General features: G+C 25.4%; 1 protein-coding gene across 1 annotated transcript in view; it reads left to right on the top strand.

Moving 5' to 3' along the window:
• The first annotated feature begins 8,231 nt into the window (after positions 1 to 8,231).
• LOC112597586 (tachykinins-like) overlaps positions 8,232 to 19,118 on the top strand; it is a 54,029-nt gene continuing 43,142 nt past the window's right edge. The window contains exon 1 of the mRNA XM_025343697.1: positions 8,232 to 8,327. The gene's annotated coding sequence lies outside the window, so the exon portion shown is untranslated. The remainder of the gene's footprint in view (positions 8,328 to 19,118) is intronic.

Genomic DNA, 19,118 nt, shown 5'->3' with positions numbered 1-19,118 from the left:
TTTTATGAACTTTACTCGGAAGGTCAAAATTATATTTAAACTATAATAATCGTTTTGTGTAGGTATTATTATAAGATCGCTCCTGCAGCAATATATAGAAGCCCCACAAGCCACTATCGAGAGTTGATTCGGTACATTTCCGAGTAAAATATTATTTTTATTTTTTACCTATTGATGTTGTAGTCCTTCCAAATCGTTATAATATATTATTTTAATAATGTACTATGTACAACGATTACAATGCGTTTCGTCGTCCATTTCTCTGGCAATATTATAATAGAAATAAAATGTGTTTTTATATTGTTTAGTTACCTTGACTACGCAATTAACGTATTGAAGAAAAAAATAAATTTTTAATTAACAATGGACACGAGAGAGTTCTAAGTGAGTTTGTTTAACCTTTTATGTTTTTTTACATTACTTTTTCCTCCATGTGTGTGGGTACCTTCAGAGTTTGGGTTCCATCGAGTTAAAAACGTGAGGATATAAAGTAATTAAAACCAATGGACTTTTCAAGTACGAGAAATCTGACAAATTTGGTTTCACGAGTGTTGTTATATTCTGTAGGTACGTATAATAGCCAATACGTACATATTACAGTTGTTGGTATACAAAAGAAACTTTCTACGTAGACATACTGTTGGCAAAATGCGTTCGAAATCTTTCAAGAAGAATGTTTTTAATTTTTTTTTTTTCAGTCGCTTCACACATATACACGGGAAGAAGTTTTGTGATAATATTACTTAGGTACATGCTTTTGAAAATGCATTATAGTTTCGAATTTATTATTAAAATTACAAAAGAATTTTTAGAAAAAAGGTTTTTTATTTGTTATTATAATAACAATTAAAAGTTATATTATACTACTTACGTAGTAAAATACGTATAATAAATATGATTCTAAAGGTTTAAACAAACGATCAGATTTTTTCCGACTAATCATTAAATTTATTTTCAAAGAATAAAATATAAAATTAGCTGAAACAATGTTCAGTTGTGATTTGGTTGCTTAAAAATAATTTATTATGATTTTAATTTGATTTAAGAACTCCATTTGAAATCAACAAAGTATAGAATTTATAATGTTTATCTTAAAACTAAGAAATTTGTAATAAACAATGAATAATAATAATAATAATATTATGTATTATATTATATTTTTCATGCTATAAGATTTTGATTTATTTTTTTATAGAATATTTTTGAAATAATTAAAATGAAAAATATTTAAGTTTACTCATATTATTTATGTACTTAAATTATATTTTATTAAATGTGCAAATCGATCTATCCAACTAGCTGCCATTTAATACCTTAAATGTTAGTTTCAGTTTTAAATTCTGTTTAGATTAATAAAAATAATTATTGTAATAATTTAACGAAACTCGATACAGTTTTGTAAATAGGTTGCTATTATAAATCTTATAACAAAATTAACTTTTTATAAAAAGCTCATTAGGATTTGATCGTTTATTTAAATATTTCTTAGGAGTTCTATATACAATTTTATCAAAGAAGATTTTTCTTTAAAATGGCACATTAAGTAGTAATTTGTAATTATTGTTATAGTTAAAACTTTCTGATGACGAAATATAATGTTGATTTATCACACTAGTTTTCTTGATAAATAAATTAACTTTCAGTTGGAACTTTTAAAAGTACATTTCTTTTTCAAATATTAACTATGATAATTCTTTTTCTTATAATTTAGTGACTCAACAAACATTGATTAAAATATCCATATTAAATAAAAAGCGCAACAAAAAAATGTTACATAAAACAGGACATGCGTTTGAAAAAAAATGTTGTTATACGTGACTTACAATTAAAACGTTAGGTATATAAAATTTGAGTTTATTATTATTCAGAATTTAAACGTTATTCAACTTTTGCATTTATCGTTATTCAGAATTAAAACGTCTAATATATTTTATAATCAATAGCTATTAAATAATTGGAAATTATTATTTATTTATTTTTTTTCTTATATATTTTATATACCCACAACGTTTTGAGTTGATTTGTTTGATGATATATCTTATATTTTGTTAACCGTTATGTTTTGTTTTATGTTATTTAATTATTTATGTTTATCGTTTTCCGTTATAATTACGTTTACAAATTTCAATTGTTTTTTGTAAATATAACGTTGTGATTATAATGTTATCATAACGTGCAAGCCTTGGCATAAAATAAATACATTACACTTTGATTTTTGTTTACTTTATTTATCGTTGTTAGAATAGGGTATTATAGGTTTTGATCAAATATGTTAAAAGTTTTATTATTATCATAATATAAATATTGGTCTTAAATATTGAGTTTTCCTTCGACCGGTACACTATGATGTAGTTTGAGGAACTATGGCAAAAATTTCACGAGATAATCATAATGCACCTATTTATACAAGAGCGAAGATGTACATACAATTTATTATACAAAGATTGAATAACAGAATGTATATAGTACTACATCATTTGACAGCGAAGGTCGTGGTTAGATTTGACGTAGATTGTAACAATAGTACTACTACCACTAAATCTACCCCCAACACCATAACCACCAGTCCATTTGCTGGGAGGAAATTTAGTAAGCACGTTGTTTTAGATAGTTTATAGACGTCCATCGCGCTACACAATGAGACAGAAATGCGAAAAGAAAACAACAGCTTTGAAAAAAAAGGGTCTTACACTAAGATGAAATATTGATCAAATGACGCTAACAAGTCACTGTGTATATTATACATATGTGATGGTGCACTCTATTACCTATGTAGGTATATCATATATATACGTGTCGGGGACAACGCAGCCTAAAGCTATATTATGTGGAAAAATATCTGCAATTGTAACAAACGCGCGGGGCGTTGTGTACATTGCGAATTAAGTTTGAACAAAAATAATAGTTTGGTAATATATTCTTGTGTATCAGTTATAGCTGGCTCATAGCAGAAAATCAACGAGCACAAAATGTTAAACTCGATGATAATAATAATATATAATATCATAAAGCGCATATCATTATTATAAGACGGCGGTATATGTTTGAAGTTCTAATATGATTAGACGTAAGGGTATACATACGGAATATATCTGGATATATCAAGAGTTATACAAAAGTTACCTTTTTGACACCCACAATCGATTGCGAGATTGTGAAACTTTTTGAGTTATTGTTTTTCAATAGTTATATTGATTTATAGATACAATTATTAATGTATAAAAAAAGCAAATAATGCCTAACATTCGATCAGCCATTCGCCGTTTCGCCTCCTTTAAATAAGCTACTGGCCACACAGATATAGTATACATTAAAGCATTGTATATCCATTAGTCATGCATATCCGTTCATCGTACATGTATCACGGAGATCCATAATTCAAATATATTATAAATTTACAATTCGATGTTCGCAACATGCCTTAACTGTATAGACGTTGTAATACAATATTCTAATACGTGCGTTGGATATAGGCGTAGAAAAAAAAGTCTGTAACAATAACATAAGTATAAACCGTTTGTTCTTTTAGTCGAAAAAGGGAGAAATTAATTTTTGATTGCAATCGAATTAAAGCGGAGAAGGTCTATAGTTTTGTTTTGCAGATGACCGCTTTTTTTAGATAAATTGTTATAGGTTAGATGGGTTTAAATAATGGAAATAAATACCAGATAGAACAAGTCACATTGTTTGAATTTTATCGATCCATTATTTTCCCATCAAATGTTTAGTATATAATTCTTAATTAATTACTATTTTACTGTTTTTAATCAATAAATTAATAATACACGTTAAAATAAATTTATAAATAAATAAAAAATATGTAAATTAAAACTATGACGTTACTCGCACATTATGCAATTTGTCTGATTAATATTATAATATGCGTCGTATATAAGTGCTCGTATCATTGTATATACGATGGGAGGCCGAGACAAATCATTTTCATAGAATATAATATTTTATAGATACAAGCGACACAGCTAGTGATTTGTCTTCGTGCAGATTTGAATTTTTGTGTAAAAAACATTGCAAATTTCACATTTTGAAGATAATATATATATATAAAGATCGTATTCTCCTGTTGGTAATTTTTATGCAGTGCATTTTTTTTTTTAAAGAATTTTTGCTGACATAACTATTTGAAGTGCAATTATCGCCGAGTATAATAGGAATCAAAAGTTACGAGAATATATTATATTTTTCAAAAACGATTAATAATGATATCGTCTTAAAAATGTCGTATACTTTTATATAATACGATTATACTTAGCAAGTGTTTTTTTTTTCTATAAATCTAATTTTTGATATTAAGTAGGTATAATGGAAAAAATAGCTATAATGTAGTTTTTACATAAAAACTCTGATAACGTTGTACCTACATACTTTTTGGTTATTTAAAAATTAAAAGTCGTATGAGGTAAAATTACCTATATGATATGAATATGATCATAAAATAACTGAAATTTTAAACATAAACATTTTCATGAACTTTGTTATTTATTTATGTGATAAGTTTTGTATTATTTATATTATTAATGGAAATTGTAAATATTCATAATATTGTATTATATCCTGTTGTCTATACATTTAGAATGAAATAACTAAAGCTTAAAAATGTAAACACCAAATAGAAAGTAGAGGTAACAATTACAATCTTCCAAACAACCCAATAATATTCCATAGCGATTAGTATACTAGTTAAGTAGACAATTTCTACAGTTTTCGTGTATATTAACTGTTAATGTTGTATCGCCACATCGATATACTGTATGTGATGTACAATATGTATATTATATAAGTATAAGAATTAACTCATTAATATTTTATGTCACTAAATAATAATAACTATTTTGCCCGACGTTATAATATATCAATATTTGGTTCAATGTTTTTACTTCAAGAATATTGCTCTCCGATTATATTGATAGTATACATATAACGTATAATATAAGTACACACACATGATACATCACATAACTTCGATATTAACGGTATTGTATATCGTTATCCTATGTACATACATGTTGTCAACAATAAAGTTGAAAATTCGATTGTGATAGTGATGCATGAATTTTTCAAGTTTAAAATTCAATGGCATACCTATACCAACTTTATTAAAAGGTAAACAGTACATAATATTTTTTGTTCCTTAAAATAACCCACAATAGCACTGGCCAGCGGTAGAGAAAATAACAGAAATTTATTTATATATGTGGGTAATATAAAAAATGGATACATCACAACGTTAAAAAATTACGTATGATAAGGATATAAACGACTTAATAATACTCAAGTTTCATGAGGAAATTGGAAGAAAACTGATGATTTTATAGTGGTGGAGATAGAGTCAGGGACCTGATTATAAAGCAATATCTAGGTTCAAAGATTATTCTAAAAACTAATGCATTCAAAACAACAGAATATTACAAAATAATATTATTTTGCTTTAGTGCTTTAACTTCTAAACACTAAACAAAACATAATTTTTACCAAAATAAAAAAAAAAACTGTTTTTGATATTTTCATAGATACCTAACATCAATGTCAATAAACAATTGTTCATATTGTATATTTCACATTAAATATTTATTGTTTTTTGATGTTTCTGGTAAAAAATTCATATTTGCCGAATAAGTATGTTTTTACTCGAACTCATAGCACCATAAAATATAAATGCGCTTTATAAACATTTAAAATTATTTAGTATTTTACGAATAAATAATTTTAACATTTAATCTATCTTACTCGTTCAGCACATTCAGTTATCGTTCAAATTATAAAATCATAGTACAGTATAATTTGACTCTACTTATTATAATTAAATGAATACCTATAATGATGTATTAAATTAAAATTACATTTTTATATTTAAATGTTTATTGCCTATGACTAAATAACAACAGTTTATGTACAATAATGATTATACATAATTTATAGTATCATTCAACTATCATTAAAAATTAATATTAAGAAAATAACGTAAAAACCTAAATCAAAGTGATTTTTTAATACACATTTATTTTATTTTTTTATACATAGCTGACAGATTCAATTATAACTATGCGATAACTTTTATTCTTATCAATTTTAAATTTTGTTTTTAAATGTATTATTGACTTAAATAAAAAAAAAAATTAAAAATTAAAAATTGATTTGCAAATAATATAATTACTCAGTTAGTTATTACAACAGCTGTCAGTTTTTTTATGCGACACTCCGTGTATCTGTAAAACATATTCTTTCAATGAGAGCACTTTTCATGATTTTTGATAAGTATCATCATATATCTAGTATATTATAAATAATGTTGAAAGTTCGAAATAACTAATAAAATGAAGATAAACATGTAAACTTGTATAAATTCGATACGAGTATGGAATATTACAGGTTTCATAATAATACACATTTTTGATAAGTACAGACAGTATAGGTACAATTATTTTACGTCAGAGTAAATAGATTAGTGTACTTGGTCATTATTTAATAATTATCATAATTTTAAGTAACGTATAATCGTATAATTTCAAATCTATAAGAAAAATGTATTTCATTTCATTCTATGGTTTGACGATTGATATATACATATAATGAAAGTCTGTATTATTATTATAGTTGTTTATATTTCGTAAGATCGATTTAAATTATTTTATTATCAGAGTCGATTATTGTTTTCAAACGTGATTTGTGTCACCACGGCACGCAATTTTCACAAAATAAAATTATAATCAGGGATTGCATTTGAAAAAAAAAATGTATACGTTATTTACAATTAAAACGTTACATACATTTTGAGTTTATCGTTATTCAGATATTCAGAATTTAAACGTTATTCGACTTTTGCATTTTTCGTCATTCAGAATTGAAATTTTTAATATATTTTATAATTTATAACTATTAAATAACTGGAAATTAATTATCTGTTTTAATGATGTACTATATTATGACGTTTTGCGTTATGTTTTGTTTAATGATATATTATCATCATACATTTTGTTAATCGTTATGTTTTGTTTTGTGTTATTTAATTATTTATGTTTATCGTTTTCCGTTATAATTACGTTTATAGATTTCAATCGTTTTTGTCTAATATAACTTTATGATAACGTTTGCGAGCCCTGATCGTAATATTACAAAAGTCTCGAGTTCATAAATATAGTACCAATATTAGTATATTATTATGCAAAGAGAGCTGATATTTTAAGGCATTCGACTAAAAACCACTCTCGTAAAAACGACTTATGGCCGAACTTTATATTAAGTATTATATATAATACCTATATCACGGTTATTTCTTAAATTTACTGGACCTTACATCTTATATGCAAATTATTAACGTTCAGAATAATCTATGTTTTTATTGATTTTTGTAAACGTTTGAATAACTACCTATCGAAAACAAATAGGAATAAACGTCATATAGAACATACGGTACCTATCTATTATTTTTAATATAATTTTTTAAGTCATAAATTTCAACTGATAAAATTAAACACTTTGCTTTTACGTATTAGGTACTATCTACAATAATTCTAATACATATTAAATCAGAGATACAAATATATATAAGAAAAAACACTATAGGTATAATACCTACTCTAAAAATATCGGAGTATAATATAATATCAATATTTATATGCATGTACAATTTTTTAAATATTTAAAATAAATATATCGTCGTCGAAAATTGTCAGATTTATTTTTGCAAGATCAACAATATCTGGTGTATTAAATTAAAAACGAATCAAATAATAATATTAATTTTTGAAATTATTGGTATTCGTATAGTAGGTATAATATTTTTATGATATTGAAAGTTATTTTTCTTTCGTTAACAGACAATAATAATTATTATATAACATAATATTATCAAAATCAAACGATATTTAGATACGTTTGCTGTGATATTTTTCGTAAAACATGCATTATTTATGGACAACGAGTTTTATACATTTTTTGTCACGCAGTGTATTATACTATTAAATGTGTATGCAATATATTACACTTTAGGAGATACCTCATCCATTTTTAGTTATTCGATTAATTTCTGATGTGTATTCAATTTTTTTTATTTATATTTGTTTTCATTATGCTCCGTGTGTAAAAAAAAAAAAAAAATACATTTATATACATATAATCAAAACGACCGAAAGTTTGAAGGCGCTTTGAGCGGAGAGTTGTACGTGCTGACGCGATTGGTGCGTGGACGGAGATGCGCGAGACCGTTGTACGCGGCTACAAAGTACCGGCTTTTGGACTGCTTGTGATTTAATAATTATTTAACTCTTTGCGGGATAACATATACGCCTTACCAGACACTAGTGAACAAGGTAACGTTACAATATATTTATATTTTTTTTTCGCTATTTTAATTTCTTAGTGTATCCATTTTATAGGTACTTAATAATTATTATATTCATTAGTTAAATACTACGGTAATACAATAAGGTAGTATATTTTATTTTGTCGAAATTATTATTAATTGTTATTAGTATTATATTTTAACATTGCAATTATTTCACTTGATCATATTTTTAAGACACAATTATTCGGTTCAATAATTATTTATGATAGTGTAAGATGCTATAAAATATATGATCTGCAGGTATTTACTGTTTGTTATTATTTTACATTACCACGCGAATTTTTCAATAGTAATAGTTTAAAATATTGTAAGTTAAATTGAAATCGGAAATTTTAATTCACTCAGTTTTTACTCTAATATTCAAATATCAAAATTATTTAGATTTTAAATATTTTTTTTTTTTTTTAAATTATATATTTAAAACGAAAAAGTACTGATGGATGTTATAATTAAAATTTAAAAGTACATTTAAATTAAATCATCGATTCAATTGCATTTTTGGAATGACATAAGTCCATTATAAAAAATAAAATAAAAACAATTATTGATATTTTTTTTATTTTTTTTTTTTTTAAAGTATAATTACTTACATTATTTACTTTTACACTTAAATAAAATACATAGTTTAATAATAAATATAATAAATTTCAATTTTATAGTGATGATTATTCTTTTTACATTTATATTAATATATGAATAGTATATTAAACAAAAAACTATATTTTTTAAGTTTTCAACATATTTTAGTTTATTATTTTAAACAACCATAATTTATTTAATTTTCAGCGACCATAAAATATCTTTTTAATTATTAAATTACCTAATATTTTTTGCTTATATACATGTTTGTTCAGGACGGTTTAGTTATTACTAAAATATTATTTTAATAGCTAAAATAAAATAGCTACGATACACATACAATATGATTGCAATCTACAATATTCTAATATACTTTATTTACTTTTCACAGCGTTTAATAGGTATAAATTATATTATTTTCGGTTTAATAATATATTACTCTGTGAAAACAATTTATAACGGTCTTCAATTTTTTATATTTCATAAAATATTTTACGTAAAATAAATATTGTTATTGATACCGTAAATTATTATAAAAAAAGATTTTAAACATAATATTCCATATAGGAGTACACATATTTAAAACCAACTGGGTGTTATTAATTTTATTTAGATATTGTATTCAATTTACAAAATTTTTAGTTATATAAGTATCAAAACATTCCCCACAATTCACATCCCAGTTTTTATATAATTGAAATTGAAATATTCAAGATATACATATTTGTCTCAGCTCTCAATTATTTCCTGCAGTGCATATTTATTAGTTGACTTTTTTTATTATATTAAGTGGTATTTTAATAAATATATTAGTATGTAGGTATAGCTAATTTAAAATATTTAAATGGTTCATCATCATCATCGATATAACTAATTTTATGACTAGTTAACAAAGATACACCTCATATAATATAATTCATATTATAACTAATATGAAAACTACTTAAAATACTCAATTCGTAAGAAGTTTTGTATAGACAATGTTTAGATTAATTAATATATATTATACTAGTTAAATTGATTTATTTTTATTTATTTATACCAATTGATTAGATTATCGTCTTGATAATAGATTGTTGAATTTAAATCCTAAGTATTCCACGAATTTCCTTGAATTACATTTATTTATTTGAAAAAAGCGTAATTCATAGTTAAATATTATTCACAAATGTTTATGTTTTTAAGATTAATTTTGATAAGCTAAAGTTTAAGCTTGTCAAAAGTTGATAATAGGATTTAAAGAAGACTAGACGAGAAATTTAATCTAGTTTTAAATTTTTTGTTGCGTTATCGTAATCAAAACGGTCATTGCTTAATACGTTGAAATAAAAATAGCACTTTTTAGTAGGAAAATGGTTCTTTTTGATTCCTATTTGTTATTTTTATTGTTCTATAATCGTATACTACTTACATGTAATAGTGCACAAATAAACAATACATAAAAAAAATACTGTTTCGACAGGAGGTACAACTGCGCTGAGTATTTATAATTGCATTGGATTTTACATTTCGTATCGCTATATCAAATCTGTTGCGTATAAACTTAGCACAGTGAACACAAAACTTCGGACTCAGAAAGGCACTAATTATTATGTGAAATTTAAAGTGATTTTAGTCAATATTCAAAGAACATCGGGAAAATCGCCGTAAAAAGGTGACTATAAATCCAATTGCCCGCGTTAGTTAATGGGCATTAAACGATTGAGCCATGAGTTTCAAAATAATAACACACTTATGTTTTAATAACTTTTGTTTTTGCCGAATTGCTATCAGCTATATTATTTGGTGTATTAAGATTTTTTACGATTCTGTATGCACCATGCCTCGAAGTTTATTATATGTTGTATCGTGAAAATTTGTCTACAGTCGAAATTTCTTTATATTTATATAAAAAAAAGTTTTTGACAATACGTTGGTTGATCCAAAAAACATGCTTTTTCCATGCTCCCTTTTTCTTCTTAATAATTCAGTTACTCAAAATCTTATTTCCAAAATTTTAAATAGATATAAAGACTTATATTTTTGAATTTTTGAAATTTTTCATACTACTTAAAGAGTATCTTGTGAGAACAAAAACTTTTGCTTTTTAAATGAGAATCTCTTTCTTTAATGCTAATTATTTAGTAGATAACTTTTGTGATCAATATTTATAGTTAATCTTATATTAATAATTAAGATTCATTATCTTGGTCCATTATATAATAAAATAAATACTACGATAAATTTGATAATATTCGTATATCAAACTATTTTTAAGGGTTATTATCTGTTATATAAAAATTTTAATAACTGGTAAACTACTTGTTTAATTTTGAATTAAGTAATATTTTACTCTAAATTATTTAGAGTAAAAAAGGATGGTTCTCATTAGGAAAAATGAAAGTTTTTTTTGACAAAGGACACTTATTTTAAGTAGATAGTATAAAATAATCTTAAGAATTGTAATATATATATATGATTAAATGATGGAATGGAAGTAGCAAAATTCTTACTGAATCATTCTGTAGACACATATACTAATCTTTTCGGAAATGATGAAACTTTCTCTGTAAATAGATTTCGGTTGAAAAAATAAAGAACTTAAAATAATTTTTCGTAAAAAATAATATCGTCAATCGAACCATCCGAGCGGTTTTAACGACGATGGTGACGCTTTGCCTTCTCGATATGTAATATATTATTATTATTATTATTATTATTGTTATTATTATTATTATTATTATTATTATTATTATAAACGTGTCCCCATAGTTCGTTGTATTATCGTCAGACGTCATGGTGTTATAAGAATTACTATCATCACAATAATAAATTAATAGTTCCACAACGTAATTAATTCTTACCACTTTATTATATACCTAGATTTGCGACGTCTCAGACGGTTTATTATACATTTATACAATTTAATGTAGGTTCTCTAAATGAGTTTTTGATGAAGTATTACCACAAAAATTGTGATAACTGTATAATATAATTGTGCAAGGGCATATACGAGGGAGGATGTATGAGGGCAGATCCTCCATAAATGTGTTTTAAAATTTATAAAATAGTGTTTTTTGTATAAGAGTGTTACTTGGAAGTATTAAAAAAAATGGCTATTTTTTTATAAAATTGTTGTAAATTTTTATTTCGTCACATCCAAAAGATGGCATACTGTTAAACTAATCAGTAATCATAGTATTATATTTATTTGATATAATATATTCAATTATATAAATATATTATATTATTAAAAGAATATAAAATTTAACCGACCGGCAACCACGTGAGTCATCACTACCACCACCGATAACTACAATTTTTATTGGTTTTTGAGATGTAACTTCTACAGTGGTAATACAAAATATTTTTTTTTTGAATGAAAACTTTCTATTTTTAGTTTTTACTGCACACGATTTTTTTAAATATGTTGATATGCATTTTTTTTAAATTTATTAATGTTTTGTTTAAATTTTTATACTTGCTATAAAGATAATAGCTAATATTTTAAATATTTTAAATACAGGCAAGTAAATTTAAAAATTTTAAAAAATCACACAATTTGAATTAATGCGCAAATAAATGAAAAATGCAAAAAAAAAAGATCATGCTTGTTAAATCCCAATGAGTATAATTTTGCTAGTTAAGATGTCACGGGTATTTTTTTTTATCTATAGTAATATTATTGGTTATTCGATTAGAACACTTAAATTTTTTCAATTTTAATCACGGTTTTGGATGGTTATGGTTAAAATGGTATACGATGCGGAATTCAGATATTAAATAAATAACTATCAAACGATGATAGTCGCTCACATAAAGCGGCTCATTGTTACTTCTCGAACAATGCTCTGCAATTTACGTATTTATAAATCTATTTAAAGTATATGTAGTATATGTGTTTAATATGTAAACGCGCGATTACTTACTTAAAGTTAAATGGAAAAACTTGCTACTATTATTTCGCAGTCCACGTACAACCATGCATTATTTACTTGCGTTTCAATCGTGATAAAACTCAATTTGCTACGTAATTCGTTACACTTATTATTATACACTTTATACTGTAACCGGATATAAGCAACTTTGCAGCTGAGAGTATTGTTTAAACATGTTTTCCAAAAAGTTGGTTATAGGGGTCATAGGGTACCTGCCTAATATAAACTTCCCATTATCACCATTATGTTATTATTATTATTATTATTATTACGTTTAATTTGGATGATACAAGTAGATCGCGTTTGTTTAAATTTAAATAAATTCTAGTTCCTTGGTTATTGGCGGGTTTTAAAAGAACCTATATTGTATTTAGATATAAAAAATATTTTAGCCTTTTTAATTTTAATAATTTACCGGCAATCACCAATAAATTAAATTCTAACCAGTGCCGTTCAGGGGGGGGGATAACGTGACCATTTTACCCCAGATCCCGAGTTTGGAATATTTTTTGGGCGCCGGCGCTATCTATATAATTCAATCGAATCTATTTTTTCTAAAACCTTTTCCTTCATGAAATAATATCAATAATACAATTTTATGCTGTCTCTATAGACTAGTCTCTTGTAATTATAGATAGGTAAACATGTGAAATTTTCTGTTATTCAATTATAATAATTATAATTAAATATTATAGACAATTGTTATTGTAGTGACGTAGTTGCAAGTGCAAAGAAATAAGAATAATATAAAAATCAAAATATCAACGTTTCTTCGTAGGGATATGTTATTGCGCGGCACACTAGACGGACGGTGATTACAAGCTATTTATATAAAATAATAAGTAAATGAATTAATTCATAATACACATATGATATTAGTGATATTACCCACGAGGACATAGACCGTAGCCTATTACCGATTGGCGATTATCGTAGTTGCTACTCGCTAATAATGCTAGCATTAAGCACTAACCATAGACTATAGATTATGATAATGTAATAGGCAGCCTTACTGAAAAAAAAAGTTAGGAAAAAAGTTTTCTTATTTGAATATTAATATTTTATTTAAAATAATTAAACAATTTAATTTCCCTTTTTTCAAATTTTTTAAATTTATCTAATTTATTGAATCCTTTAAACGTTCAAGTTCCTATATTCCATAAATGTTTATTATTATCTAGAAACAAATTGTTTGTTTTTTTTTTTTTTTGATTTTTTATATTTGGAAATATATAACTTAAAAGTTATTTAAAATGTACCAGTTGGTACACTTTAATGAGATTGGTTGCAGTTAAGGTTTAGAAAAATACACTTCTAAGAATTTTGTTGATGACAATGAATATTTTTTTTATCATATCGTATTATGACGATCAAAGGGCTTTTACATTAATTTGTCACTGACTCTGAAAAACCTTGAAAAGGCCCTGGTTCTAGTTGACAATTATTTCTTATTGTAAGTATATTGTAAATTAACGTATCTTTTAAAAGTTTAAGTCTTATATTCACGTAAATAAATCGAAATTATTATATATTATAATAACATATTACATTGTTTTACGAAATACCTGTTGAAGTAGCTACTACCCACGAGGTTTAGAGTGTTTTTTGCGAGTTCAAAGAAATTAAATAAAATTAATTGATTTGAAATGTATTCGATTTATCACTACAGTGAAGCAAATTGGAGTTATTAATTGTACTTTTATTAAATTGAATTGTGTAAAAGTAAAACTGTACTCTGGGTGTTCACAAAAGAATGAAATTATTATAAGACAATTTTTCACGGTCAAAACATGAAGTAAAAACTTAGTGACAATGTGAAAATTTTCAATGATTAGTCTTCAAAATAGACTACTTAATTCACATATAAAATAGTTTTGCTCAGTTCAAACAATTGTACATATATATATACATTTTTTCTATAGAAAAAGTTTTTTACATAGAAGTTCATAAAATATAAAATTAAATTTGTGTACACAAGGTTACCATAAAAATAGTTCGCTTTTTTTTGTTATTAAAGTATAACATATTTTTTTTTTAGATTTAATTTTTTCTAACTATCTGACTTTTTTGAAAATTCAAAGTATTATGAAACAATAAATTAAAAAATTGCTTTATAATTATTTAATCGATCGAATGTAATAAATACCATATTATTCATTATTCTAACAGGTATAATTTGTTTTATTTTATATTATTATTTTGTTGCTCGTCTTAAGTTTGAAAAGTATTTATTTTTAATTTTAGAATACTTTCGAATTTTTTTATAATTTATGAATAAAATATAGTTATAATGTGGAATTAATATCATATTATATTAATGATAATATATAAAAAAAAAGTACAGGAAATATTGAATTATTGTTATCATAGAACTGAATATACCCTTAACACAGTCGAAATTAAATTTGTATTTTTATTATTGTGTGGTTTTTTTTTTTTTTTTTTCAAAAGAAAGCAATAACCATGTTGTAATGTCCAGATTTTGAATCATCCAGTTATTACAGACACATGCCGTGTTCTTGTTGCCATTTTTTTTTTTTTTAAACTGGTTTACTAATAAACTAGTAGCAATGGGAATTAATTTGGCGTATTATTTAGTTTTCGAAAAAACGTGCAGGAGATCCCCGAGGAAGTGTGTGAGAGCGTGTTAAAACGCACCAGGCGTAAAGTAAAAATAAAAAACCCGTCACTAATTCTTTTCGTCGTCGAATTGGGACTTCGCGTACTTCACCCGTTCTCCTGGCATATTATAATAGTAGAGATGAACAAGAGGTCGGGGTACTTAACTGAATTTTGCCTAAGGGAATCATATCATTTATCAAGTTTTAAAAACACAAGTGGTGAGGTAGAAAATTGAAAAATACGGAAAAACTTGGTATATACAATAATAACTGTGCCAAAGAGAGACATTTATTTTTTATAAAAAAATTAATCTTCGAATACTTTATTCCTCAGAGGTTGTTCAACATTTATACATATGCTGTACGATAATCGTTCTCACGTTTGTTGGCCGAAAATTGTAATTATTAGTGATGGCCAAAGACATCATTTCAAACATCGATATCACGTATCGAAAAAAAATGTCGACTTGATTATTAACAAAAAAAAAAAAAAAACATTTCTAATATTTTGGAATTTCGTACACTTATTAATATTTATAATCAAGCTAAATATACCAATCGGTATACAGTATTCAATCTCCATAGGATTCTTTGTATTCATAGCAATATAGAAACTTAAATTCAACTATTTTTTTATAACCTAAGTTCAGAGATTATGTAATCCATATTTTTATTTCAAATCTCAAAACCTCGAATCTGATTCAGCGGCCAATTTTGATACACCAAACAATACTCTAAAAAGACACCGGTATTTGTTACTATATAGATATTATTATTCAATAGCCCACACACATAAATTATGTATACCTACATAATATAAATTATTTTTATTATTATACGTACGAATTTTATATTATTACTTTAGGCCATTCACTAGGGTTGTCCTTTTTTCATCATTGCGCTACTTACTGATGCCCCGACGAAATTCCAATAACGTAACCCGCTATTGTATCCCCCTTATATTATTAGGTACAAGAAGTAGTCCCGTTATTTTTTTATAATAGAAAAAATACCAAAAAAATTAGTATCAGCTAATCAATAATAAAAATAGATTCATATTTGATTTGAAATTTGTCGTGTAGAGCAGCGAACTTTCAATGATTTTTGGGGAAAATCGAATTAAACATTGTACACAAGTATTCGTATAACCTATGTATAATTTTAAATTTGTAATGCTCATAATAAGGTGCATTCCTGTTTTTTATTCCAACTAAAAAACTAAGTTTCCATATGTTATGAAAAACTATGATTTACCAAAAAAACAAGTCATGTAATCATATAAAGTAATTCATCAAGCACCGCAATTATCTTTATTTAATAATGAATTTATTGAAATCCGATTTTTGAAATTTATAAGTCCAAGAATTAATTTTTAAATACTTAGATTTTTATATCATTTAAAATGTGTTTTGTAGTAATATCAAATATTTTTTTTTCAAAATAAGAATCACCTTTTTTTTAAATTTATTAATTAAACTAATTTTTTGGAAGATTTTATACATCCAACTAACTCGAAATTCAAACGAATAGTTTTTGAGTATTTGAATTATCGTGTATTAAGAATAATATTACTATGACCATGATGATGGATTTGGTTTAAGAAAATATGGGGATTATAATGTTTGAATATTTTAGTAGTTAATATTATTCTATCAACATCTAATAATTTTTAAAAATGTTCTTAGTATAACGAATACAAGATCCAATATTACATATATTTTGTTATTTCAACACTATAAAATTGTAAAAAAAATGTTCTGCTTAAAAATGTACAGTAAAATAAAATAATAGTTTGTAACACCAACAAAGCAAGGTTTTTAGAATTGTATAATATATTTAAATAATTGAAAATGTGATCTTTAAATATTTAAGTACCTATGCTTGTATACTTAAATGTTTCCAAAATCAAAGTTTAAATAAATGCATTATTAAAGGAAAACGGGCTTTAGCATGTAAATTTTTGTTTTGTTTTTATTTTCAAAACTATTCATATGCGAACATGCGGTCACCATTTGTAGATCGTTGTTATTTACAAATGATCATTCTCGACAGTTAGAATATAACTACTAAGTAACGTGCATATTATGCCACGTGTTACTTCGGTTACGCGGATGAGAAATGTACGACAAGACGGTCAAATAATATTGAAGGCGTATCCCATGCCTCGTATCCGAAATGAAAATATGCTGCTCGTAATATTATTATGCTACTATTACAGTACTCAATAACAGATATAAATGCGAAAAACATAAACGACATATTTTCGTATCGCGCATTTCTATATACGTACTTATTGTACACGCACCGTATTGGTCGATGTACGGTTATAATATTACCATCGTAATGAATTTTTACATTCATACATAACATTACTGTGACGAATGACCAGAATATGAATACGTACATCCCGAAATCGATTTGAATATTTTCCGACGATATTATCGGAATTTAAGTTTGTCGGATTTGACCTAGCCTGCATACAACGTGCCGCCCTGTAGCATTATTATAATATTGTTGTAGATGTCGTTATAAGATATTATATCATTATGTTATTACGCGGTACGAAAAATGTGTTCTTCCGATGTACACGCCTCCACCGTACAATACTACAATAGTAGTGTATCATATCAATGTCGCGGACGAATATTTTTATGGTATAAAATTATTGTGAGTACCTTTTTCATGAGCTATATTTGTCATGTAATCATATTGTTATTGTGCGATTTTCTCATATATTTAATCTGAATCCATCTCTAAACTACATTATATGTGCATCATAGTAGCATATCTATATATATTATAATGACTTAATAATGGCGTATACGTATCACTCTATGCAGATGTTATTTGTCCTTCGCACGCGGTAGGACGGTCCGATATTCCATCATCGTAGTCCATCAAACCTAATCAATTCGTTGGTCATCGATTCGAGTGCTCTCTAATAGACCGTCAACCAATACATATATTATATTATTCCGTTGACTGCAGTGTACTATATATAATGTCATTGGCTATTTACGGGTTCAGAGATGAGATAATCATCAGCACTAAGGGGTCTAATTAAATTAACAATTGTATTTTATAAAATATACGAGTAAATGTATTCCCAGAGAATCAGCGGAGACCTTTTCGAACCACAGGGATTACTACTAATGTGAGATACCTTTACTCAGCGAGTTGTTTCTACGCGCAGCGGCTTTCGTAAAAATAATAATTTATTTACCATATTTTTTGTTTAATCTGCATATTATATGGAGCAATACACCGAACGTTAAATATTTACTCAGGATGCAAAAACTAAAAAATAAAAAAACGCATTTGTTAATCAGTAAAAATTATCGAAGTATAAAAACGTTTTTCGATTATAGAAATATAATAGTAGTGCCCAAATACGACGTAAAGTTGATTTTTAAACAAAGTATATTACCGATGTTAAAAACGAATATTATAAAACATTAGTAATATTACTAGTCCAAATAAAGATTTCTGAACAATATTCGTTTAAATAATATTTTTTTAATACTAAACGAAAAATAATCCTTGAAACCATAATATTATTTTAGTTTATTTGACCCATAAAATATTGTACAGATGTTTAACGTATAAGAAATTAAAAATATATAAATTTAAAAGTAATGA

Source organism: Melanaphis sacchari, unplaced genomic scaffold (genome assembly GCF_002803265.2).
Source record: "Melanaphis sacchari strain LSU unplaced genomic scaffold, SCAv2.0 Contig42_pilon_pilon, whole genome shotgun sequence".
NCBI lineage: Eukaryota > Metazoa > Arthropoda > Insecta > Hemiptera > Aphididae > Melanaphis > Melanaphis sacchari.
Note: the sequence above shows the minus strand (reverse complement) of the source record. Positions and strands in the feature narration are given on the sequence as shown.